Below are 21,181 nucleotides of genomic sequence, written 5' to 3' on the forward strand. Positions count from 1 at the left end.
TATTCACAGTGCATACAATTAAGCATGTGTGAGAGTCTGCAGGATCATGGCCTGAACATGGAGTGGATATTACTTCAGGTGTGCAATTACCAGGATCACCATTATACAGGTCAGCTTCTGCCAATAGTCTCTACACTGAGACCCTGCAATTTTCCTCTGTACTAACAGTAAATAACTTTGGACCCCTACTCCCAGGAGCAGTCCTTCCTCATGCAAGTAATCTTGCTGAACAGAACGACTCATATGAATGGTGACGGCTTGCTGAAGGTGATAGCATCTGTATTATTATTTGATTTATACAGTGCTCAAGTTGTGCTGGTCCCTGCACACCGCTATCTCAGCCCTGAAGAATTTAAAATATGAACAGAGTTGGCACAACAAACATGCACACAATTCAAAGGAGGCAAGTAGGGGAAGGAAGGACAAGAGTTGAAACAATACGACTGTGGGGGGTCTATTAGAAGTGTGCAGGAGGGTTAGTTTCATAGAATATCAGGGTTGGAAGGGACCTCAGGAGGTCATCTAGTCCAACCCCCTGCTCAAAAGCAGGATCCATACCCAATTAAATCATCCCAGCCAGGGCTTTGTCAAGCCTGACCTTAAAAACTTCTAAGGAAGGAGATTCCACCACCTCCCTCACATTACAAATATATGTTCTCATGTATTGTCCTGCAATTACATGAAAGCTACAGAGTTGTGGGTAGAGAAAGGTTCATGTGGGCTTTTTTTACTGTTGTGGCTTCACATGGATTCTCATTCATGACACAGTTTTTGTTAATTTTATACATTTTTACATTTGGAGGCAGGCACTGAGGTTAAAAAATGACAGTTTTTCTGTATGCAAAAGATGCCATTGTAATAATGGCCACTGTACTTTGAATATATGACTGAACTACGAAATTACTTTTGACGGTATTCATTTTCCCTCTTGCGTTGTGGTTTAGTCTTTCTCGGGAAAATGTATTCCACCTGGAGTCATAAAAATTCAGAATGACCCAAGATAAGAACCTCTGCCAAGTATATTTATCCTTAAAGAAAGATAGATGAAATAAAGTAACTGGAAATTAAATGGGATATTCTCGTCTTGGTGCATGAGAATTTATGAGGTGAACTCCCTTTGGAGTGCATAAAAATTGCATGCATTAATTCTTGTGCATCAATAATCTGTTTCTAATTATTTTTTTAAACACTAGATTGATAGGTTGCAAAATAAATTAAATTTTAGGCCCTGGCACGGCAAAGATTTATGTTTATGTTTAACTTTACACACTGGGTAATTCCTTTGAACCCAAGTTAAAACACATACATAAGTCTGAACTGGAAGACAGCCTCAATACTTCTGCAAATACTTAAGAGCACTTGTGATTTTACATGGGTGAGTAATTTATAAGTGAACCTGGGTGACATTTATTTTTATCAATAAATCTTTTTAATGAAAAATGGCTTTTCAACCAAAGCATTTTCATGGAAAATGTTTGTGTTGTTTGAAATTTTGCAGGTTTTCATTTAAAAACAAACAAAAAATGAACATTTTGTACTGAAAACCAAACTTTTTTCATTTTTGAAAGGGTTTTCAGTTTGTTTCTGTTTTCTTGTCAAAAAACCTAAACCTAAGCAGCCTAAAATGTGGGAAACAGGTGAAAAAGTGAATATTTTAAAAAATTTCCCATGAAAAATAATTACCATTTTTGACCAGCTCTACCAGTAAGGGCTAATTTCATGGAACTAATCTGTTTTATGAGGCAGTTAGCATTTATTTTTATTCAGTATTTTGTTACCCAGCACACAGTAACCACAATACTTTGACTCCTTATGTTGGAAAAACAGTGATGTACAAGTATATACTATATTGTATCTCTTAGTATATTTATTGTATATCTATTATTACTCCCCCTATTCTTATCTCCTCCCTTAATTCTTTTTTCGATTAATTAAATTAAACAGAAGTTAACAGGGAAAAGTCAAAGTACAAATAAATATAGGCTGTCACTCTGTGGTCTTCAGTTTTTAAAATCACTCTATTTTACCCACTTTGGAAGGAATGCCCATGTCCACTATGGCCCCTGTATGCTGCTCCACTAGTGTGCTGAGGTAAAAGAACCTTTGCTGGCTTTGGGAGAATTCCTCCAATGCCCCTGTGTAAATCAGTCTATGGATGGCTTGTGCAGAGCACTCCTTACAAACGTTGGCATAGAGGGTTTGCTTGAGGCTATGGAGACTGGGGCAGCTCTAGGTTGTGACTCATGGATGCTGTTGTAACTTACAACCCAAATCTCCTGGTTCCAAGAGGCTAAACTACTAAATGACACTGCTTCCTTTCACAGTGAACGTTCTCTGGTTAGCAAGTGTGTCTTTAAAAAAACAAAACAACAAACTTCAGCTTGCTGGAGAGAATTGAACACTGAGGTAAAAGCCCTGGATGCTCCCCAAATTGTAACATTGCCCAAGATTTTAGCTTCCAGTTCAATGGAGTTTAAAATTAGAAAGTTCCAGAATGTGGCAAGAGTGTTTGGAGAATTTGCGGCCCCAATTCAGCAAAGCACTTAATGTGTTCTTACGGCTGAATCGGGGCTTTAGTTAATAACTTTAAAGATAATGAACCAATTTTCTTCGACTTAGCTCATTTTGAAGACCTCATTTGAACTTAATCAAGCCAAGCTGTCACTGCCTTGTAACTCACTGTATGAAAGGTTATATAACTTTCCAACTAGGATTATATTATATATATTATTAAACGGCAAATAACTTATGAGATAAAGAAAATCTCTTATTTTAAAGGTTTAAGAGCTGAAGGAAAGAACTAAGGTAGAGCTTTCAACCATACCTCTGCATTTTTGAGAGCTTGACTTTTCAACCTCAGCTAAGAGGGCAAATGCAATCCTTAGATGTATATTCAGGAGAATATTAAGTAATAGTGAAGCGTATTACCTCTGTATATGGCATTATGAGACCAATACTGGAATGCTGTGTCTATTTCTGGTATCCACTCTTCAAAAGGCTGTTGAAAAACTGGAAAAGGTTCAGAAAAGAGCTAGAAAAATGATTACACTACTTTATAATGCCTCTAGAAAACATGCCTTATAGTGAGACTAAAAAAATTCAGCCTATTTAGTTTATCCAAAAGACGGTTAACAGGTGACTTGATCATGGTCCACAAGTACCTACACAGTGAAGAGATTTCTGATGATTAAAAAGGCATAAGGAGATCCAATGTTGGAAACTGAAGCTAGATACATTACGACCAGAAATGATGCACAAATTTATAATACTGATGGTAATTAACCATTGGAACCTACCTAAGGATGTGGTGGATTCTCTATATGATATGACATCATGTGGAAGTTCACAGCTTATTGAAAACTTCAGGGATCTTGGAAGGGAGCTGAAGAAGAGGAAAGTCTAAGTTATCTTTTCGCAGAGCCTTCTGGTCCCATGAGCAAGAGAAAGCAGAAAACTCCAGAGGTGAACCTTTGGCTACACAACTGGCATAAAGCTGAAGATTCTGGTTTTGTGAAACACTGGGCTACATTCCAGTGGGGTGGAGGGACTGTACAAATGGGACAGCTTGTGTCTCACAGGTGAGGGGCCATTATTCTTGGCTAGAGACTAGCTTGAGTAACCAGGAGTGCTTTAAACTAAAAACACAAGGGGAAAGAACGAATGGTGCAAATGCAGTACAAACTCAAACTCAGGGTGTCGCGAACAAATTGAACTGAGGTGGCAAAGAATGAAGAGAAGACATTTTCCCGTTGATTATACACAAATGCAAGGAGTCTGGGTAATAAGCAAGGGGAATCAGAAATTGTTATAGAGAAGAAATGTGATGTAACTGGAACTTGGTGGGATGAGTTCCACAATTGGAATGTTAAAATCACTGGTTACAACCTGTTTAGGATAGTGTGGGTAAAACAGTGGGAGTGGCATTCTACATGAAAGCACCATTACCCACTTTATAGTTATTGATCATTTAGAACCACAGAATCTCAAATGCATATGGATCAATGTTCTAACTTTTTATTATCAGGTTTTTTTTCCATTTCATGAAAAATGTTGATAACCATTTGATGATTATTTTGATTTTTTTTCCACACTCCATGCTACCTCCTTTCTCGATCACTGTGGACAACACCATCATCCTGCTGGCCACTCAGGCCCATAACCTGGGCATCATCTTCAACTTGGACCTCTCTCTTGGTCATCACATCCAGGCTAGATCTAAATCTTGGAGGTCCTTTTTCTGTAGACCATCTCTGATATGGCCTTCCCTATCCATCCACACAGCTAAAACTCTCGTCCGGGCTCTCAGCATCTTACATCTTGACTACTGCACTATCCTTCTTTCTGGCCTTGACAGATACCATTTTACCGTACTCATATCCATTCAGAATGCTGCTGCAAAGATCACTTTCCTAGCCCGTCACTTGCATCATTCCACTCCTCTCTTTGCGTCTCCCGCACTGGCACCTCTTACATCAAATATAAGCTTACAGTGAGACTAAAGAAGCTTCACTCTCAAGGCCCTGTCCCCCACCCTGGTCATCTTTCATTCACTATTGTGATGTGGACTCCCACCTCCAATCGGCTCATGACATCAATTTCCATCACCCACTTGATATATTTTCAAACCAGCATCTTTGTGCTTTCTTTCATGCTGCCCCTCATGCTTGGGAGGAGCTCCCCAGAAACACCCACAAAACACAATATTTTCCTTCAAAACCCTCCTTTGCCGTGATAGCTACAAAAAAAAAAACGTAACGGTTAGGCTCCTGGTGTGGTAGGACCACTGCCTGCCATGTTGACCAATATTGTCTCATTGGTTTCTTTATATTCCCCCATCTGTCTGAATTCATCTGTTGTCTCTGCTTTTATACTTCGTTGTAAGCTTTTGGGGGCAGGGACCATCTTTCTGTTCTGTGTTTGTTCAGGGCCTACCACAATGAGATCCTGGTCAATGACTGGGTATGATCAGTCATTCCTGAGCCTGAGCTGGAGAGTCATCTGAGATAATTACCTGCGAGTCCTACGATAGGCACATCCCAATTAACCAGGGCCCAGCCACTCCACAAACTAGGGTCTAACCAGGTACATAGGCTCCTAATGTAAGCAGCCACTCCAATCTGCTGACTGTCACTACCTGGGAGGAAGAATTCCCAGCTGCATAGTACTTCTAACAGACTTCACCAGTCTCCCCCAGCTATCCTGATGCTGGGGCTCCTACAGTAACTACATATACACATCATGAAAATAGTCTATTTCCTTCCCATCTGAAATAATTCATATTGTCAGAACATTTTTCTAGGCATAAATTGGAAAGATTAAAGATAACATCTAATTTTCCAGCTACATCTGGAGGCTTAATCTTAGCATCTATAACAGCATCTTGACCCTTGTGAATTTTAATTCTTATAGACATGAGTGTGAACCCAATAACAATCATGTGCCCAACATTGTTCGAATTTTGCCCAGATGGACAAGGACTAGTGGGCCTAACTGAAATCCTTATATAAGTAAATATAGCCTCCGGATTGTTAGATCTGCTCAGTATGTTCCCCCTGGAGGTTTCAGAAAACATCTCTAAAAGGATTGTCAGAGCTTCCATTTGGCTTGACAAACAAGCCTCCAATCTCTAACATTGAAGTGCAGACTCCCTGAAGCATGGAAAGCCATGTGTCTTTCTAACCTTCATCTTACTTAGCAAGCTTATCTCATGGAGCCCCTAAGCAGATAGTTCTCTTCCTCCTCTCATGCCTATATAGGTTTGCGAATAACGCATGTCTGTTGTGTTCATTAGATCCACCACCCTGCCGGGAGATTCCTCTGCTAGTCAATAAAATCTTCTTTTAAATTCATCTCAAGAGCCTCTTTGTGTGGGGCCCCTGGGAAAAATCCTGAGTTGTTAGAATATGCAAAAACACTAGTTGATTCCATTCGGGAACTGCAAAGTGTCAGAGCTTGGGACAGGTCTGCTCAGGCCGTGTCTACACCATAGGGACTAAAGCAGGTTTGGCACCATAGCTACACTGGCATAACCCTGTAGTATAGATGCAACCTATGGAGATGGAAAGGGTTTTTCCAGCACTGTAGGAACACCACCTCCCCAAGTGACGGTAACTAGGTCAATGGAACAATACACTGGGTGTTAAGCTGGCATAGCTACAGCACTCAGGGGTGTGAACTTTTCACATGCCTGAGCAATGTAACAATGTTGACCTACATTTTAAGTGTACACCATGACTCACACAGGTGAACTTAATGTGTACGAGTAAGGCCAGCAGGATTTTGGTGCTGGTGAATCATCACAAGGCTTTGCCATTGACTCCATTCTACAACCCTACTCAAGCTGATTCAATGGGACTGCTCACATGAGTCAGTACTAATCAGCATGTAAAATCAGGCCCATTGAGAGGCAGCCTCAGGCTTCAAAACTCCTACCATTTTACTGGGATGGCAGATTGGCTCCAAACGCAGCCCTCAGGGACCTCAGTCCTGTCCTTTAAAAACCCTGATCTCCACCACCAGCCCTGCCCCAGAATAACCAATTTTACTCCCATTAAAAATCAATAGGAACTTTGCTAACTAATCCAGTGGGAACAGGATCTGGACTTTAGAAAAGAGAGCAGGAAATAAGAGGAAAAGAAAAAGTCACATACCTCGTTAAAACTTAGCTGAGTTTGGAAGAGAAAACTCAGTGACTCCATTTCTGCTCCACGCTGGAGACATAGGGCCAAGGTTAGAAGGAGACAGGTCTAAAAAAAGAAATAAAGTGTTATTCAATAACTAATGTTGAACACACTTTGAAATTAAATAATTCTGCACTTGCAGGGAGACAGGGTTCAAAAATCATTGTGTCTTAATACATTTTTCTCTATAAAACCCACCCATTTTATTTACATTAGACACCAACTGACACTAAAAAACTGGTGCTCTGATACCTAGCTTCTCCCTTTCCCTCCAAACCCATTCATTCAAAATATTCATTCCTGATGCACAGTAAACCTACTAATTCTTCCATTAAATAGCAGCGCCCAGTGTAAATTGGGATTCTCTCCAGCCGGCTAACTCCGTTTCTCTCCAGGCTTGAAAGAGTACGCTTTTCTTCTGGGCAGCACCTGTATAAACAAGTTTCAGAGTAACAGCCGTGTTAGTCTGTCTTTGCAAAAAGAAAAGAAGTACTTGTGGCACCTTAGAGACTAACCAATTTATTTGAGCATGAGCTTTCGTGAGCTACAGCTCACTTCATCGGATGTCATCTGATGAAGTGAGCTGTAGCTCACGAAAGCTCATGCTCAAATAAATTGGTTAGTCTCCAAGGTGCCACAAGTACTCCTTTTCTTTTTGTATAAACAAGGTCCAGCTCTTTCCCCTACAGTGATAAAGATCAAATTCAGGGTTATCATCGCAAAGGGATGTGAACTAAAGGGCACAGTTTCAGCAGTGAGTGTGGTGGATGGATTAGCTAGCCAGTTTCAATTAGTGCTAATAGGATTTATGTATCTATTCCTCTGAGGATTGTGTTGAAAATCTACACCAAACTGACATCACCTTTGGGTTTGTTTCTTAAATGTAGCTGAGAACACCCTGCTTTTATAGGCAGACGCATTTAGAAGTGTGGTGTGTACAGACCACAGCCTGGGTTTTGGACGAGTGGCCACTCCTCTGCTTCTGCAGAAGGTATGCTTTTGTGCAGAAGCTCCTAACCCTTACAGTGGTGAAGCAAACCCTCTGGATGCAAATGGCTAGGAGCCTGTCTTCCTGCCTTCACATAAGGCTGGCCTAACAGCTTTGGGAGAGGTGCGAATTAGGCCCACTTGTCTCAGTAGTGGGGGCTAAGTGTGATGTCATTTGAAACCTTAACATTGTTAACTATTTCCTGGCTGATCATTTTAGCAGAAGTATCCAGCTACCCTGATTGTCTAATTAGGCTAGATTTCCTAAGTGCTAAAGGAGATCAATGGAAAAGGGCCAGAGCCTGACCTTGGCTTCCGTGGAGGAAGAAAATCGCAGTGGGAGTTGGGGAGGAGCTTAGGGAGCGATAGATAGGCTGAGCCCCTGGGGAGGGAGGCCCACCACCAGCAGAAGCAGCTAGCAGGCGAAAGGGAAAATTTTCAAAAGTGTCTCACGGCAAGATATGTAGTCACATGATTTCAATGGGAGTTAGGCACTGGGGTTCTTTTGAATAAAGCAAACCTACTGGGCACCTATCTACATCTTTAGGGGCTTCAATCTGGCCCTACCTGATTTAGGAACCTACATCCCAGTCTCAAACTGAGATTTAGGCACTTAGGACAGTGACTTGGAAAGTGGTTAGGACGTGTAGGCTCCTATGTGACGTAGGCTTTTAAAAATGTACCCTAAGTTTTTGCAAGCTTTACCAGTCATCTTCAGGATTCTGGTTTTAGAGCCTTTTTCAGACTTTAGATCCAGGTTTAGTCCCAGATAGCATTTTCTCGTTGTGATGCAACAATCCCTTTAAGGCATCTGCATGCTGGACATTATACAAATACCAGTGACTGATTCACTGATTGAGCCTTCCTTTTAACTTCTGGAGTAGAACCTGGTGAATGGTAATTTTCCAATGTACCCTATGGTTTTATTGTTGCAAAAATAGTCAGAATGATTTGTTCTGAGAGCCTGTGTCTTATATTCAGTTAATTCTTCTTGAAAATGTAGCTTATTTGCCAGAATACACACTGTAGTCAGAGCCCAGAACACTTAATCCACTCTGGCAATATTGTTTCAGTGTAATATGCAGTCAAAGGGAAGATCCACACAGCTAGGACTGGACTATCTAAAGCAGTATTAACTCAGATGGGAAGGGAGAAGCATTCTGTGAAATAAAGAGAGAGGAAGATAATATTCTACAGAGGGAAATAAACTTATGGTTTATACCGAGACCCAGGGCAAACTTCTGTTCTGAAGAACCATGAACCCCTTTGAATCTCACATGTATGTGCATTTCACATTTGAAACCCTGCATCCAAACACCTCCCACATAATTTTTATTCCAGGTTGGATCCAAATCAAGAAAGGGCCTATTTTCCAGTACAGGTTTGGCTACAGCTAAAATCTTGAGCTGTCAGTCATATCAGAACCCTGGATTCTGGCCTTGATTTGAACCCATAGCCTAAACCTACCCCTGATCCAGCTCTGAGCACAGTCACTCTTTGGAGCCCATTTCTATTCTTCCCGGAATGGAACACAGTGTCTAAGCTGAGTATTTGTCTTGACATGTTTGTGTTCACTACATATTGATAAAGCCAGCTGGCAACTTTAGGAAGGCTGATAAGCTAAGATCCATTTTAATCCACCTTTGAACATATGCTGCCTCTTTTCCTAGTCTGTTAGGATTGTCAAGCACAGACAGGAGATCATTCACTATGAAAACTGTACCTCTTATAGCTTTCTCCTCTAGCAAAATATACAGTGCTACCTCGTTTGCTTATCTCCAATATTTATGCTGTAATGATACAGTATAGAGATCACAGGGTGGTGTGAAGCAGTAAATATAGAGATGACACCAAAAAAGCCATTTGGCTGGCAGGTGGAAGAGACATTATCAGACAAGTAGGCATTGCAAAGTGTCATGAACATTCTGGAGGTGAATACATCTTTTGTAACTATCTTCCTGGTTGTTTGGGCTGCTTTTTACTTCCTCTATTTTTTCAAACTTTAGCAACTTACCCCTCAGCTATTTTAAAATCTTTTCTCACCTTTTTAAAGCTTTAGCCAGCTGACATTTCCCACTCTGCATGGCACTCGCCTGCCGTTTGCTGGATGTGCTAGGAAGACTGTTGGAATTATTATTTATGCAGGATATTATCACAACACTAATGTAACCATAAATTCCTTTATTAAATCCAAAGGCCAAATGGTATTTACATAATTGCTCCAAACATGCCTAAAAAGCCTAAATAATAAGCACTTTACTACATCCAAACAATAACAAAAAGTTGATAAACATTTAATCAAGATACTTACAAATGGGCTTTAAACTCAGGGGTGCTTAGAGTGATAGTGGTTGGCTCCAGCATGGCCAGGCAGTATTAGCAATGAATCCTTTAGGAGTTCACTTTTTCATACCCTTAAACTAGCAAGTGATGGAATTGCCAAGTGCTGACTTCAGCTAAAAACCAATTTGAGACAGTTCACTCTTATTTCTAGTTTTAATCCAGATACGATTTAAAACCCTCTTTCTCCACATGACCATTCCTCCCTATCTCTTCCTCCTCCTTTCTGCTGACCAACAGCTTTTCCTTTGCACCTGAGTTCACCTAAACCCTAATTTTTGAGATAACACTGGTATGTGGGGCGGCCCTTTTTAAAGACAGATTCTCTTTGTCTTATTTAAAACCATCTGGAGTCACCCCCTATTGGTCAGAGTCTCCTTTTTAGAAACTTGCCCTGACTTCATCAGTTATTCTTTGAACCAGACCTCCTCCCAACTTCATTCCTTCTGGCCATATAACTCACCTTCAAGGCCTTCCTTTTCAGCACATATTTCTTGAACCAAATTTAAGCTAAGTTTGATTCTCTAATTTCCCATTTATTCTACAAAGGCTGATCCAGGCTGTGTTTTCTCACACATGAGAAATGAAAGGGGTTTACGTGGCCTTTCTACAAATCTCAGGACCATTCCAGCCACCATCGCAGCTTGAAGCTGATGAAAGACAATGAAAGGGATGGCTCTGAAATACAGCCCAAGGTATCCACGGCCTTTGCAGTTCAGTAGCTACACCATCACCCTAGGCACTAGTGACAATGTGGCCCTGGCCATCACTCAGCCTAGCTCCTCAAGAGCGCCACATCCCCGACACCACAGCAGAGGAGCTATGAAAGTAGAGAGCTGGTACAGAGGAGAGGCAGAGCTGAGACGCATGGGTGTCCCAGACCTGTTTAGTCCAAACACTGCCCTTATAGAATTATAGTCAAATGAATGAGACTTAACATTATTTTTATGCTTTTTGTTCAGAGATCCATTGCTCACCAGCATGAAGTTCCACATGGAATTTTTCCTCAAGCAGGTGAGTCAAAGGTCTAACGAAATAGACCCCCTTCCATCCCACGCTCCTGACAGAAACATTGCTAGATCGCTTGGTAAACTAGGCATAAGCAAACAATATACATTTTAGCATGGCTACAGGTAAATGTATGGAACTAGGAACAAAGAGTGTAGGCCATACTTCCAGGATGAGGGACTCCCTTCTGGGAAACAGTGACTCTGAAATAGATTTGGTGGTCATAGTGTATAATCAGCTGAACATGAGCTCCCAGTGTGCCACTGTGGCCAAAACAGCTAATGTGATCCAGGGATGCATAAACAGGGGAATCTCGAGTAGAAGTAAAGAGGTTACTTTACCTCTGTATTTGGCATCAGTGCAACTGATCCTGGAGTACGGTGTCTATTTCTGGTGACCACAATTCATGAGGGATGTTACCACCTTGAAGAGGGCTCAGAGAAGAGCCACGAGAATGATTAAAGGATTAGAAAACCTGCCTTATAATGAAAAACTAAATAGATTGAGCTCTTTGAGTGTAACAAAGAGAACATTAACTGGTGACTTGATTACAGTCTATAAGCATCTACATGGGGAACAAATATCTTATAATGGGTGCTTCAATCTAGCAGAGAAAGGTCTAACATGATCTAATGGCTGGAAGTTGAGGCTAGACAAATTCAGACTGGAAACAAGGAGTACATTTTTCACAGTGAGAATAATTAATCATTTGAACATATACCAAGGGTCATGGTGGATTCTCCATCACTGACAATTTATACATCAAGACTGGATGTTTTTCTAACAGATCTGCTCTAGGAATTAATGGGGAAGTTCTATGGCCTGTCTTGTACAGGAAGTCAGACAAGATGATCTCAACTGCCCCTTCTGATCTTGGAATCTTTGAAACCTAGCTAGCACTTAAAGGATGCAAATTGCAGTATAAATTCTAAGTGGCATTGCTAGTGACCTGGCGGGCCAATGCACTGAGTCTGCTCTCTCTTTTCCCACAGACAGGAGACTGGTAGATTGCATACTCACAGACAGCTCCCATGGAAAAAACCCAAACACTTGTGTTGGAATCCTTTTGGCATAAAATTGAAATTTCCAGCCGTAACAGCAAGTGCAGTGCTGCTGGGAGTGTCTCTTTATTGTTAGCTTAAGGAGAGAGAGTTTCCCCATGAAGAATAGTTAAAGAAAAGGCTCTTAAGCCTGAAATGGCAGCTGTCAATCTCTCTCTCCAGATTACTACACAGGTTCTCTTGTCTCAGTCCCCCCCCCCCCATTAAAAAGCTTATCCAGTATGGAGTATCCACAACAGAGAGACAGTATATGTTCATTTCCTCTGGGCCCCATTCTATCACACTTTCCCCTTACTTTGTGAGTAGATCCATTGATTTCAATGGAACTACTTGCAGAGTAAGTTACTTACTACTCAGCATCAGCAAGGGTGGCAGAAATGCTTTGAGTGTGTCTGATTTATTGGGTGATAAATGCTAGCTCATCACTGAAAGAGGTGAAAGAGAATGTCTAGTGTGTAGTGCTCCATGAAATCCACTGATCTACATTCAGATAGGTCCAGCAAAACAAACCCAGCACGTTCAGTTCATACCACCTGCTTGGCTCCTTTGCAGGTTTCAGCAAACAATGCAGGTTTCATGCAACAATACATGCAAGTCTCAAAGTCAATTCCAGGGAAACCAGTGAGTTTAGCAGAAACAAATATGGTGACTTTGATTACTTGCTATGCTCCTTGGGCCGCCACTACTCCTTGTGTCTTACAGAAAAAAAATAGCCTTTCTGAATGGACTGTGGATGAGTAAAGGCAGAACTTTGCCTTGTTTGAGCTTCTGTCTTGCATGACATTTTTTACTGATTGAATTGTCTCAACCTTCTTCCATAGCTTTTATGACCTGTAGATATGTCCTTGGTTCCTCAAAGACATTATTCTAGTCCTTACAGAACCATAGCTGGATCTAAAAACAGATCTAAGAGCATTTTTAGCTGATTCCAGAATGCAGATCATGTAAGATCATACTGAAAATGTACTTATAAGCCTCAGTCCTGCTGCATTAGCCAGACCCTGCCATGTATATCATTAAGCCCAAACTCTGATTATTCACTGGGAAACAAACATGCAAACCGATCCTCATGGAAAATATTACTAAGCTGACAATTATCAAGTGGCATTTTAGCACTGCTGATGGGTTCTGCAGAAATTTCTATAATAAATCATTATCAAGGCAATTTCACTAGGGTTCTTATTTTTATGAATATGTTCTCATCCTCATCACTATTAAATGCAAAAAATGCAATGCTGAGATGGAGCAGGGAACATTTAAAGAGTCATAAATGCAAATATATTATTCTTTCCTACAGCAATCAGGACTTCATTTTTTATTCTTTATATTGCAGTATTGCCTAGAGGGCCCATCCCAAATTGGGACACCCCTGTGCTAGGCATGAGGAAAGTCTATGGAGGAACTTATGCCCAGATCCCAAGAATTAGGCACCTATATACTTTGAGGATCTCGGCCCTAGAGTTCACCTAGACCAGCTAACTCATGTGAAAACTACAAATGGCTGTGCCTTCACTAGATGTCACCTCGTGGTAGCTAAATTGAGTTAAGAACACAACCTTTCCCCTGGGAAGAGAAGGTCCCCGGGGCTCATTTGCAGAACAAATGGACTGTTGGCTGAGAGGGATGTTTTCTAGCCTGCCAAAACGTGGAGAGCGAGCATGAAGCAGCACTGCCTGCCATGATGAAGACGAACACTGAAGAGGAAGGAAGCGGAACTTGACACAAAGTTTAACTTTTTACTTTTATTTTAAATTTTCTCACCGGAAGCCCCAGGCACTGGGGAGTTCGATGCCAGCCATGGTTAAGCGAGAAGCATGGTTAAGCAGAAGCACATTATCTGAGGCTCACATATCATTGGACGCCAACCAAGTTACAGCTGCCAAACTGATCATTTGTCCAAATAGCTGGGGCCAGCTGGCCTCTGTAACACAAAATGCCAGATGGGACCTCGTGTGTCTAGTGACCCTAGCTAGCAACAACAATGCTGCCTGCAAGCTGCGGCTGACACATTCGGCTCAGGAAAGAAGTGAAAATGACGGAGTATAAGAAGAGTGGGGATGGGAGTCTCTGAGGACTGCTCTGGGCCCAGCAGGGAAGCTCTATTCCCAGACCACTGTCAAGTGACTTCCAACCCCTGCAGGCCCACAGCCTGTCTGGTACTGATGGAATTAGTCAGTTACTCTGCTACCACAACCAGCCCAGTCTAGCTTTGACCTCCCAACCCTCCAGCCTTCTGTTCTGCTGTCATTTACACTCGTGAACGTGGGGAGCAACTCCACTGAAATCAGCTCCTAGAGTTAGCTGGAAGCTACTGACTAAGCAATGGTTACCCCTGAGTTTGGCTTTAATTATTGTAAAAGGTGTAGTACTGGCATGATACTTGTTAACACAATAATACTGTCTAACTCAGTGGTTCTCAACCTTTCCGGGATGGGGACCCATTTGTAAACCCTTGATGGCCTGTCACAACCCAGGGCTCCCCCCACACCCCGTCCCATACAGGGGTCCCTGGCTAGGGCCTCAGAGCTAACATTCCACCCACTATGGTCAGACGTGAATAACTAGAGAAACCCCCCCAACAACAAGTGGGGGAGGGGCAGTGAGCAAAGACACCACCCAAAAACACAGTCCCCTCACCCCCTTGGGGGCAGAAGGTAAGGGGTGGAGGGATTTAGAGGCCTAGTGGGGAGATCTGGGGATGTAGTGAGGAAGGATATAGGGGCACCAGGGTGTGGAGGAGGCATGGCGAGCTGATAGTGCCCTAAAACCACTCACAGCCTCCACACATGGCCCATTGGAGGCAGAGGGTAAAGGGATGGGGGAAGAAGATGGAAGAGCAGGGAAGGAAGATCTGGGGGGCTCGGGGCCAGAATGAGTGGTACGAGAGAGGAGAAGTTGCCCATCTACGAAAGAGAGGTAGATTGGGAGGCCCAGGCTGGGGGTCAGGTCAGAGGGTATGGAAGACAGGGTGTCTCCTGGCCACAGGGCATATATCAGTGGGGCTGGTGCTCACTGGAGAATGTGACACCAACTGCTTCCTCCCAGCTCCTGTCCTGCAGGGCTGGGTCTCAGCTCCCCACTCTGGGCATTGAGAAGTGGAGGGGACCTGAGCCCACCCAGCCCCATGACCCTGTAACACACTCTGGCAACCCAATTTTGGGTTATGATCCATGGGCTGAGAAACCCAGATCCAACTTCCTTTTTATGTCACATTGCCATTATTGTGGAGACCATGATTTGGGGCCTGATTCTGTTCTCATTTTATGTGGTCATTAAGCAGTTAAGCCCAGATTATGAAAGGTATTTAGGCACCTAAACTCTACTTGACATCAATGGCAGTTAGGTTCCTAAACACCTTTGAGGATCTGGGCCTTAATGCCATAGCCCATGAGAAAGAAGCCTGAAGCTTTAACAGCATCAGGACCAGTCAATTACCACATGACCACCTCTTTACACAGGTTGATACGATGCCTCTTCGTAACCTTTGTATTTCACTTTTCTTAGATGGTAAAACTCTTTGGGGGCAGGGACCATTCCTCCCTTTGTGTTTGTACAGCCCCTAGCACAATGGGACTCAATCTTTGGGGCACTATTGTAATAGAAAGATCAATCTCGTACTAAGAAAGGCACGATCTGTATATTTAAATTGAGAATGCATCTATCCAGGAAAGTATTCCTAAAAGTTTTAGCACATGACCATCTATCTACAGTGAATTAGATTACAGAGAAACTTCTGGGGATGCCGAGTGTCTGAAGCTTGCTCAGGCTGGTCACATTTTAAGCAGAACAAGATACTTTACAGCAGACCTCTTTTTATAAATAGATCCCCCCAAACTGCTTCAGGTGGATGGTGTTGACAACCTGAAAAAAAAAAGAATTCAGCAAGTATAATCGGAGATGAATTTAAGGGAGTACAGTTGTATAATATCAGTGTTGCTTGTGAAAGTAAACAGAACTACAGAAGAGATCACCACAAAAACCGGAACTGCTGGAAGTAGTCTAAATGCTTTAAAATTCTCCTGTCCTTCCCATCTAGCTTGACTTGTGGTACTAATGCCAGACTCCAGGCTTGCCTACACTAAAGAGATGGTCACTCTGAGAATCACTTGTCCCCTAGATCAGGAGTTCTCAACTTTTTTCTTTCTGAGGCCCCCCTCAATATGCTATAAAAACGCCATGGCCCACCTCTGCCAAAACAACTGTTTCCTACATATAAAAGCCAGGGCGTTAGGGGGTAGCAAGCTGGGCAATTGCCCAGGGCCCCATGCCATAGGGTGCCCCACCAAACTAAGTTGATCAGGCTTCTGCTTAAGCTCCAGGTGGCAGGCTCAGGGCCCCAGGCTTCAGCCCTGCACAGTAGGACTTAGACTTTCTGCCCTGCGCCCCCGCGAGTCTAACTGTGGCCCTGCTTGGCAGACCCCCTGAAACCTGCTTGCAGCCCCCCAGGGGGCTCTGGCCCCTGGTTCAGAACCACCTACCTAGATCTCCTGTAGAAAATCTCGTCTCCACAGATGGAATTGCCTCTAATGGTTTACATGCAGATCAATTGCTATCTGGATTAGACTTACTTTCAGCAGGGCTTAAATACGATTCCAGTCTGAACAACATTAATACCAGTGTGGATGGAGGTCGCTGGCCTAATAGCACAAATGGCTCAAAGATCCCTCCTATTACTGTCCCACAATGCCTCAGTAGCCATTTGAAATCTCCCAAAATCCACTGCTTCTGGGGCTCATGCTATAGGTATCCAGACACCATGGCCACTGAGGGCCAAATTCTCAGCTGAGTGTGAATTGTCCCCAAGGGAATGTTTGCACCACCTGAGCTTCTAGCTCTGAAACAGTTTAAAAGAGCCCTACTATGGTTACAGAACAGCCATGCCAGTTCAGAACAAGACTCAGCAATGTATAATGTGGAAAAAACTGAAATGTTTGTGCTTACACCAATTTTATCCTGCCACTTCCATCAGAAACAATTCAATTCTTTGATTAGACATGGCAAAAAAAAAAAGTGGCTAAATACAATTTCTTGGTGAAATCAGAAAAAATCAAATAGGCTTCCATCCAGCTCTTATACTATACTACTAATGCATTTGGAGCGTAATGATTTCCATTCCTACCGAATCCCATTCCTAGGGACATTGAATATCATTATAGTACTTTCTTTTTTCATTAAATTTTTCACTATGTTGCAAAATGCCAGGAAGCCTTATAAAAATTATTTGTAAAACAGAGTGTGGGCAACCTACACAACCTGACAGGAGTAGAGAGGACAGTTTAAAACCATTTTGTGATAGGCTTTGAGTTGCATGGATACACAGTTATTAGTTTAGCAGGTGTGCTGAAACCTCTCTTTTCCTAGTAATTTCATGATGGGATGCTAAATGCAAGCAAAACAAGAGAATTACGAGACCAACACGGAAAACCATGCACCCTTGCAATTCTTTTTAGTGAAGGATGCTTGCAATTCTCTATTCGTTTAATAACACCAGTGTTCTTTAGACCGAGCAACTGATTCACAGTCGCTTGTAACTTTCATGTGAACTTGAAACTGTGATAGGAGAGAAAGGTTCTCAAAGAACCTTGTCGCTCTTTTGCCAAGTGGTAGCTGATTTGGGGGCCTCGCAGATTGCTCTCCCATGGGACTAGATGCGAGTGGGCGTGGCAGCTGGGTATTTTCATAGCATGACCGGTTTTAGTTACACCACTCCTTTACCAGAGGCGGTCACAAAGGTCACCCAAGCAGTCCCCTCTTTCAGAAATCCCAGCTAACACTGCAATGCACCACTCCCAAGGAAGCAACAGTGTCCCAAGGCCTGATTCTAGTCAGAGAGCCGAAGAATGATTTGGAGGAAAGATTAAGACAATTAATTACCCTGCAGATAGTTGGGCTAAGCTATGGCGAAGGGGTGTGTGATAGCAGTCTACAAATCGATGAAGAGTGTTAAGGGAGAGGAATTAGAAGGGAATAGACAGAGAAGCATCGTGGACTCATCATTCAGGCATCAGAAGACCTGGGTTCTAGTCCCAGCTCTGTCATTGGCCTTCTGTGTGAGTGTGGGCAAGTCATTTCATTACTCTATGTCTCCTTGTGTATTTAGATTGTAAGCTTACGAGGAGCAGGGACAGTGTCTGACCATGTGCCTGTGCGGACTCAAGCACAACGAGACCCTGATCATGACTGAGACCGCCAGGCACGTAATATACATTCTAACATAATAAGGAGGAATAGGATATAATTATAATTTAGCCTGCAGCACATGAAATGTCCTCAGAGGGGATACAGTCACCAGTGAAGCTACATTCAGAGAATCACCAATACAGCCATGGCAACAGAAATCCACCCAAACTGAGGAGGGCAGGAGCAAGTCAAGGGAAAATTGCAACTTGGCAGAAAAACAGAAGCGAACAGCAGAAACGCCATGGAAATAAACACACCAGCTACAATGGAAACATGTGCATCACCATCAGAAGGAAAATAAGTGTCCCTCAGGGTAATGCAGGCACAGAGGAAGAATCAATAAAGGTAAACAGACTCGTCACAGTAGGCTCAGAACAACTGACAAACAAACAAAACCAGACCGGCTTCTATCAGTAAATTCATCAGCCCCATAAAATCCCCAACCATGCTATGTATTGCAACAGAAATTTCCCTAGGAAGCATATAGACAGGAGTGTTCTCTGGTGGTTAGAACAGGGGACTCCAAGTTGGACTTCTCAGGTTACCTTCCCAGTTCCACCACGAATTTGTTATGTTTGACTTTAAGAAAATTATTGAATCCCTCTGTGTTTCAGTGTTCTCATTTATATAGGGGGCGTTATAACACCTGACCTATTCTGGAGGGTATTCTGAACATTCATTAATTAATTACTGAGAGGTGCTCCAAAAGGATATTGTGATATTCATTAGAACTAACTCCATGGTGCGGCACATTTCAACAGCAGCAGTGGGAGTTGTCTGGAGAGTCTCTTATCATCCTTGGAAGCACAACACATTCTCATTAAACTACACTCCACACTTGCCCCATGGAATCTGGGGTACTATAATGAACCTGGTGTAGAAACAAAAATAAATGCCAGATTAAAAAAAAATCCTGCAACCAAGTGAATTTCAAGTTTTAGTTCCTAGTCTGGGCAGGTGCTGCATCCATGCCTCCTACGTGGTGCTGAGTACTTTCAATTTGTATCGACTTCAAAGGGAGTCGAGCTAGCAGGAGGAAATCCACACTTGCAAGCAAGTGGAGTTTTGAAAATTGGTGATTTCATGAGATGCATCAGTGTGTCTGTATTTAAGCCACGGACTGGCAGGCGGGAACTACACTGTGTCGTCTGAATAACAGTCCATCTTCGGTGCCTAGTGGGGATTAGCCGTAACCAAAACTTAGCTATGTCATATAATAATGGCATGTTTCCTGAGGTTTTGTAGGGAGCTTTTATAAAATGTCCTGCTCATGAGCAGTTCTGCTCTGAAAACTGCTGTACAAAGATGGATGGGAATGAGGTGGCCTGGGTATTCCAGTCTGGCCTGCAAGATCTTTATCTTGCACATGGGAAGGAAAGACCTCAAACTGACTGTCAGATCCCAGGCTGAGTCTGCAGGGCAGGTAGTTGACGGCGGAGGGAAAAAATCATTTTTATACTTGTAAATTGAGTACCTTTGACATGGATTATGCCGAGAAACAGTAAACAGAGTGTCATTAGTATGCCATTTTTACAGTCATGTTTCAGAGAAGAAATACACTTTTAAACCTTCACAACTATTCATATTCCTACTTCATGCCAACTCCCAGCCTACTTGAAAAGACAAGACGATACATTACAAACGAAGTGGCTGGAGCAGTAAAATATTAGGGTCTCACAGTACCTACTATACATAATACTCACCAGGCTTCATTGAAGGAGGAACCTCAGGCAGAGTTAGCTGGTAAGCTAGAGTTCCTATTTCATACAAAAAAGGACATCTGGGGCTTTACTGAGGTCAGTCACCATAAGTGCAGCTGAAGTCTTCTTATTTGCAATTCCTAGTGAGATACCACTGCAAATTCAAAGGATTGATCGCAACCAGCAGTCTGTCATTCTAAGTGATGAGGGAAGCAATTGCTCCTGATCTCTCGAGGATAGAAAGGAAGAAGCCAGTCAACATCCTTTTCCTTCAGAGACAAGCAGCATCTGACAAAAAAGAAAAACTCATTGATACCCTTATCTTTAGGACAGACAGAGAAGGCACAATGCAAGATTCCCGCTATTACATAACAAGTGGTTAGAAGTCTCTTCTGATCAGAGGTGTAAATTGAAGGAATTAATAGCACTTCTGTTTCTGTGTCCCTGCTTGACATTGTCGTGCTGCAGTGCTCAAGAATAAAATATGAACAGTGTTCCACAGAAGAGGCATTGGAAATTCTTAACCTCTAGTCTGCAGCTGTACGGTAGGATGGATAAGGCTCACGTCACTAGAGGACAAGCAGGGCTGTGCTGTTGAAGACTTTAAGTGGCAGAGCACTGAAGACAACAGGTGATAATGGTGACAGAAGAGTCACCATTTAAGTCTTTATAACTGCCTCGTCAAGTGATTCATATTCTCACAGCATTCCCCAGACGTCCCCAATACGAATAACATGTAGTGAAGTACAAGGACTACGGCAGTAATGTTATGGACTTGTAAAGGAAAAGCAGTAAAGATGTTAATGGAAACCATTGGACTGACTGTTAACTAGCATTTTAAAAAAAACAAAACCATTTTTCAAACCCCAAGTGTGAGCAGCATTATTAAATGGGCGCACGAGGATCCCATTAGTCTATCCTGAAACAACACATAATGCTGTGGTCTGAAGTCAGCTGGCTATCACAGGCCCCCAGACTTCAGGTCAGGTTCAGACCTGCATGTTCTAATCTAGGGTTTTGTTTGAATCTGGGCGCAGGTGCTGTTTCCAGCCTGCTCTCAAACAGTCCACACACAGTGTCAAGCAAACATGCTCCTTTCCTGGGATTTGGCTTTAGTTGTCACGAAATAAGCAAGGATACAAAAAAGTTCAGCTTGGATTTTTCCCCCCAGCTTGGCTGCTCCCAAGGATCGGGACCATTCAGTCCATACTCTAGATCCTCTCTC

The 21,181-nt window shown here is 42.6% G+C and overlaps 1 long non-coding RNA gene across 1 annotated transcript; it reads right to left on the reverse strand.

Annotated features, from left to right (window-relative positions):
• Positions 1–2,924: 2,924 nt before the first annotated feature.
• On the reverse strand, positions 2,925–20,240 carry LOC142073302 (uncharacterized). The gene is made up of 5 exons (XR_012670105.1): positions 19,960–20,240; positions 7,001–7,109; positions 6,651–6,746; positions 3,297–3,382; positions 2,925–3,009 (listed from the first exon to the last, which is right to left on the reverse strand). It is a non-coding gene; the product is annotated as an uncharacterized LOC142073302 (long non-coding RNA).
• Positions 20,241–21,181: the final 941 nt, after the last annotated feature.

This window comes from Caretta caretta, chromosome 9 (genome assembly GCF_965140235.1).
Source record: "Caretta caretta isolate rCarCar2 chromosome 9, rCarCar1.hap1, whole genome shotgun sequence".
Taxonomy (NCBI): Eukaryota; Metazoa; Chordata; order Testudines; family Cheloniidae; genus Caretta; species Caretta caretta.